The sequence below is a fragment of the Ambystoma mexicanum genome, chromosome 14 (assembly GCF_040938575.1).
Source record: "Ambystoma mexicanum isolate Mex_15411 chromosome 14, UKY_AmexF1_1, whole genome shotgun sequence".
Taxonomy (NCBI): Eukaryota; Metazoa; Chordata; class Amphibia; order Caudata; family Ambystomatidae; genus Ambystoma; species Ambystoma mexicanum.
Window position 1 is genome coordinate 600054014 of NC_090940.1, and position 6981 is coordinate 600060994.

Here is a 6981-nt window from a genome sequence, read left to right on the forward strand (position 1 = left end):
CCTCCTACTGGACTTGTCAGCTGTGTTTGACCTGGTGGACCATGCAGTCTTATGCAACCACCTTGAATCTGCCGGCAACTTCACCAGAGATGCTATAGCCTGGGTCCAATCCTTCTTAGCTAATCGCACCATGTGAGTCTTCTCCACAACCAACTCAGCTGACCCCATCAAAATAACCAGCGGTGTCCCACAAGGATCCTGTGTCTCCCCCACCATGTATAATATCTTCACCAAGCCTTTGTTTGACAAGTTGGATGGTTTGGGTGTCACCTACACGAACTAGGCAGATGACACCCAGATCCTTATACCCCTTTCGGGTGACTACGAGACAGACTCAGCCTCGGTGAACAAAATATACACCATCATTCAGGCATGGATGGCCGCACACGGCCTCTGCCTGAATGATGATAAAACAGAACGAATAATCTTAGGCTCTGAAGTCAACATCCAAAAACTATGCCCAAACTACACATCCTTCAGCATTGATAACAACCCTATCAAGGTGATGTCTGTGTTAAAAACCCTTGGATTCTATCTGGACTCCTCCCTTACTCTCAACAAGCAGGTGAACTCCCTCGCCTCCTCCACTACCTACACCTGCAAACTCATCCGTGCAGCTAGACCTTACCTCTCTAGTGCCAGCTGAATTACTTTAGCCAATGCCCTTATCATGTCTAGGTTAGACTACTGTAATGCCCTGTACTCTGGAACTAATAAATATATCACCGATAAACTTCAAAGACTACAGAACAACGCCCTAAGAGCAGCACTAAACATCCCGTACAGAGAGCACATCACTAACTCTAGGAAAGAGGTCAACTGGTTAAAAATAACGGATAGAATCCTACTTAAAACAGCATCCCTCACATCAAAATGTCTTAACAACCTAGCCCCACCGTATCTTATGGAAAAAATTAACAGGAAAATGTCCTTGCGACCCACGAGATCGGCTAACACCTCCAAACTAGAGATTCCAAGGTTTAAACGCTCCACTGCGGGAGAATCCAGCTTTCCTGTCAAAGCTGCTCACTGCTGGAACAAACTACAACTTGAACTCAGAACGGAACAACCATACCCAAAGTTCAGGCACAAGATAATTGGCTGCGTGCCAATGACACATAACTTTTACCCAGCCTCCTACCTAGCCACGACCTACCCTTTGCCTAGACACCCCAAGACACGCCTTGCTTCTGGGTACATTCTTGTATATATTCTTGTATATATATGCTTTTGCCGCTGTGTTTTATATGCATATGATTGTATATAGTCTCACATATATTTGCTCTCTTTTGCCATTGTGTTGTACATACTCATGCCAAACATTGTAACAAGCTTAAATCTTCATGTAAACTGTTGCGCCCAGCTACAAACGGGTTTGGCGCGCATTAAAAAATAAACAAACAAACAAACAAACTGGGTATTGCACCACACCTTTCCTCAGAGTCGGTCAATAGGCAATGACTGGGTCCTGCACCACGCCGTTCCTAGAGTCAGTCCATACCTGATGACTGGGTCCTGCACCACACCTGTCCTAAGAGTCAGCCCATACCTGATGACTGGGTTGTGCACCACACCTTTCCTCAGGGTCGGTGATACCTCAAGACTGGGTCTTGCACCACACATTTCCTCAGTTGGTCTATACCTGATGAATGGGTCTTGCACCACGCCTATCCTAAGAGTCGGCCCATACCTCAAGACTGGGTCTTGCACCACATCTTTCCTAAGAGTTGGCCCATACCCGATGACTGGGTCTTGCACCAAACCTTTCCTAAGAGTCTGCCCATACCTGAGGACTTGGTCTTGCTCCACACCTTTCTTCAGAGACGGCCCATACCTTAGGACTGGGTCTGGCACCACACCTTACCTCAGAGTTGGTCCATACCTGATGACTGGGTCTTGCACCACACCTTTCCTAAGAGTTGGCCCATACCCGATGACTGGGTCTTCCACCACACCTTTCCTAAGAGTCGGCCCATAACCGATGACTGGGTCTTGCACCACACCTTTTCTCAGAGTAGGTCCATACGTGATGACTGGGTCTTGCACCACACCTTACCTCAGAGTCGGTCCATACCTTAGGACTGGGTCTTGCACTACACTGTTCCTCAGAGTCAGTCCATACCTTAGGACTGGATCCTGCACCACACCGTTCCTAAGAGTAGGTCCATACCTGATGACTTGGTCTTGCACCACACCTTACCTCAGAGTCGGTCCATTCCTTAGGACTGGGTTTTGCACCACACCATTCCTCAGAGTCGGCCCCTACCTGATGAATGGATCTTGCACCACACCTACCCTCAGAGTCTGTCCATACCTGATGACTGGGTCTTCCACCACACCTTTTCTCAGAGTTGGTTCATACCTGATGACTGGGTCGTGCACCACATCTTTCCTAAGAGTCGGCCCATACCTTAGGACTGGGTCTTGCACCACACTGTTCCTCAGAGTGGATCCATATCTGATGAATGGGCCTTGCACCACACCTTCCTCAGAGTCGGTCCATACCTGATGACTGGGTCTTGCACCACACCTTTTCTCTGAGTTGGTTCATACCTGATGAATGGGTCCTGCACCGCACCTGTCCTAAGAGTCGGCTCATACCACATGACTGGGTCTTGCACAACATCTTTCCTAAGAGTCAGCCCATACCTGATGACTGGGTCCTGCACCACACATTTCTTCAGAGTTGGTCCATACCTAAGGACTGGGTCTTGCACTACACCGTTCCTGAGAGTCGGTCCATACCTTAGGACGGGGTCTTGTACCATACCTTTCCTCAGAGTTGGTCCATACCTTAGGACTGGGTATTGTACCACACCTTCCCTCAGAGTTGGTCAATACCTGATGACTGGGTCGTGCACCACATCTTTAATAAGAGTCAGCCCATACCTTAGGACTAGGTCTAGCACCATACCGTTCCTCAGAGTCAGTCCATACCTGATGACTGGGTCTTGCACCACGCCTTTCCACAGAGTTGGTTCATACCTAATGACTGGGTCTTGCACCACAGCTGTCCTAAGAGTCGGCCCATACCTGATGACTGGGTCCTGCACCACACCTTTCCTAAGAGTCGGCCCATACCTGATGACTGGATGATGCACCAAGTCCTTCCTAAGAGTCGGTCCATACCTTAGGACTGGCTTTTGCACCACACCTGTCCTAAGAGTCAGCCCATACCTGATGAATGGGTCCTGGAACACACCTTTCCTCAGAGTGGGACCATACCTTAGGACTGGGTCTTGCACCACACCTTTCTTCAGGGTCGGTCCATACCTTAAGACTGGGTCCTGCACCACACCTTTCCTCAGAGTTGATCTATACCTGAGGACTAGGTCTTACACCATATCTTTCCTCAGAGTTGGTTCATACCTGATGACTGGGTCTTGCACCACATCTTTCCTCAGAGTCGGTCCATACCTTAGGGCTGGGTCTTGCACCACACCTTTCCCCAGAGTCGGTCCATACCTTAGGACTGGGTCTTGCACCATACCTGTCCTAAGATTCGGCCCATACCTGATGACTGGGTCATGCACCACATCTTTCCTCAGAGTCGGCCCATACCTTAGGACTGTGTCTTGTACCACACATTTCCTAAGAGTCGGCCCATACCTTAGGGCTGTTTCTGGCACCACACCTTTCCTAAGAGTCGGCCCATACCTTAGGACTGGGTCTTGCACCACACCTGTCCTAATATTCGGCCCATACCTGATGACTGGGTCTTGCACCACACCTTTCCTAAGAGTCGGCCCATACCTGAAGACTGGGTCTTTCACCACACCTGTCCTAAGATTCGGCCCATACCTGAGGACTGGGTCTTGCACCATACCTTTCCTCAGAGTCGGCCCATACCTTAGGACTGTTTCTGGCACCACACCTTTCCTAAGAGTCGGCCCATACCTGAAGACTGGGTCTTTCACCACACCTGTCCTAAGATTCGGCCCATACCTGATGACTGGGTCTTGCACCATACCTTTCCTAAGAGTCGGCCCCTACCTTAGGACTGGGTCTTGCACCACACCTTTCCTCAGAGTCAGTTCATACCTCATGACTGGGTCTTGCACCACCCTTTCCTCAGACTCGGTTCATACCTCATGACTGGGTCTTGCACCACACCTTTCCTAAGAGTCGGTCCATGCCTGAAGACTGGGTCTTGCACCACACCTTTCCTCAGAGTCAGTCCATACCTGATGACTGGGTCCTGCACCACACCTTTCCTCAGAGTCGGCCCATACCTGATGACAGGGTCCCACACCACACCTTTCCTAAGAGTCGACCCATACCTTAGGAATGGGTCTTGCACCACATCATTCCCCAGTCAGTCCTTAGCTGAGGAGTGTGTCTTGCACCACATCATTCCTCAGTCGGCCCATACTTGATGACTGGGTCTTGCACCACATCTTTCTCCAGTCGGTCCATAGCTGAGGAGTGTGTCTTGCACCACATCATTCCTCAGTCGGCCCATACCTAATGACGCAGTCTTGCACCACACCTTCCCTAAGAGTCGGTCCATACCAGATGACTCAGTCTTGAACCACACCTTTCCTCAAAGTTGGCCCATACCTGATGACTGGGTCTTGCATCACACCTTTCCACAGGGTCTGTCCATACCCGATGATTGGGTCCTGAACCCCACCCGTCCTAAGAGTCAGCCCATACCTGATGACTGGGTCTTGCACCACACCTTTCCTCATCATCGGCCCATACCTGATGACCGGGTCTTGCACCACACCTTTCCTCATTGTCGGTCCATACCTGATGACTGGGTCCTGCACCCCACCTGTCCTAAGAGTCAGCCCATACCTGATGACTGGCTCGTGCACCACATCTTTCCTCAGAGTTGGTTCATACCTCAAGACTGGGTCTTGCACCACACCTTTCCACAGGGTCGGTCCATTCCCAAAGACTGGTTCTTGCACCACACCTTTCCTCAGAGTCGGTCAATAGCCAATGACTGGGTCCTGCACCACACCGTTCCGCAGAGTCGGTCCATACCTGATGAATGGGTCCTGCACCACACCATTCCTCAGAATTGTTCCATAGCTGAGGATTGGGTCTTGCACCACACCTGTTCTAAGAGTCAGCCCATACCTGATGACTGGGTCGTGCACCACACCTTTCATCAGGGTCAGTCCATACCTCAAGACTGGGTCTTGCACCACACATTTCCTCAGTTGGTCTATACCCGATGAATGGGTCTTGCACCACACCATTCCTCGGAGTCGCTCCATACCTGATGACTGGGTCTTGCACCACACCTTTCCTCGGAGTTGGACCATACCTGAGGACTTGGTCTTGCACAACACCTTTCCTCAGAGTCGGCCCATACCTTAGGACTGTGTCTTGCACCACACCGTACCTCAGAGTTGGTCCATACCCGATGGCTGGGTCTTGCAACACACCTTTCCTAAGAGTCGGCCCATACCTGAGGACTGGGTCTTGCACCACACCATTCCTCAGAGTCAGTCTATACCTTAGGACTGGGTCTTGCACCACACCATTCCTCAGAGTCGGTCCATACCTGATGACTGGGTCTTGTACCACACCTTACCTCAGAGTTGGTCCATACCTTAGGACTGGGTCTTGCACCACAGCGTTCCTCAGAGTCGGTCCATACCTGATGACTTGGTCTTGCACCACACCTTATCTCAGAGTCAGTCCATACCTGATGACTGGTTCTTGCACCACACTGTTCCTCAGAGTCGGGCCACACCTGATGACTGGTTCTTGCACCACACCATTCCTCAGAGTCGGCCCATACCTTAGGACTGGGTCTTGCACCACACCATTCCTCAGAGTCGGTCCATACCTCATAACTGTGTCTTGCACCACATCTTTCCTAAGAGTCGGCCCATACCTGACGACTCGGTTCTGCACCACACCTTTCCTCAGAGTTGGTCCATACCTAAGGACTGGGTCTTGCACCACACCGTTCCTCCGAGTCAGCCCACACCTTAGGACTGGGTCCTGCACCACACTGTTCCTCAGAGTCGGTCCATACCTGATGACTGGGAGTTGCGCCACGCCTTTCTGCAGAGTTGGTTCATACCCGAGGACTGAGTCTTGCACCACACCTTTCCTAAGGGTTGGCCCATACCTTAGGACTTGGTTTTGCACCACACCTGTCCAAAGGGTCTGCCCATACCTGATGACTGGGTCTTGCACCACACCTTCCCTCAGGGTCGATCCATACCTCAAGACTGGGTCCTGCACCACATCTTTCCTCAGTGTTGGTCTATACCTGATGGCTAGGTCTTTCACCACACCTTTCCGCAGAGTTGGTTCATACCTGATGACTGGGTCATGCACCACACCTTTCATCAGGGTCGATCCATACCTCAAGACTGGGTCTTGCACCACACATTTTCTCAGTTGGTCTATACCCGATGAATGGGTCTTGCGCCACATATTTCCTAAGAGTCGGCCCATACCTCAAGACTGGGTCTTGCACCACACATTTCCTCAGTTGGTCTATACCCGAGGAATGGGTCTTGCACCACATCTTTCCTAAGAGTCGGCCCATACCTCAAGACTGGGTCTTGCACCACACCTTTCCTCAGAGTCGGACCGTACCGGAGGACTTGGTCTTGCACCACACCTTTCCTAAGAGTCGGCCCATACCTGATGACTGGATGATGCACCAAGTCCTTCCTAAGAGTCGGTCCATACCTTAGGACTGGCTTTTGCACCACACCTGTCCTAAGAGTCAGCCCATACCTGATGAATGGGTCCTGGAACACACCTTTCCTCAGAGTGGGACCATACCTTAGGACTGGGTCTTGCACCACACCTTTCTTCAGGGTCGGTCCATACCTTAAGACTGGGTCCTGCACCACACCTTTCCTCAGAGTTGATCTATACCTGAGGACTAGGTCTTACACCATATCTTTCCTCAGAGTTGGTTCATACCTGATGACTGGGTCTTGCACCACATCTTTCCTCAGAGTCGGTCCATACCTTAGGGCTGGGTCTTGCACCACACCT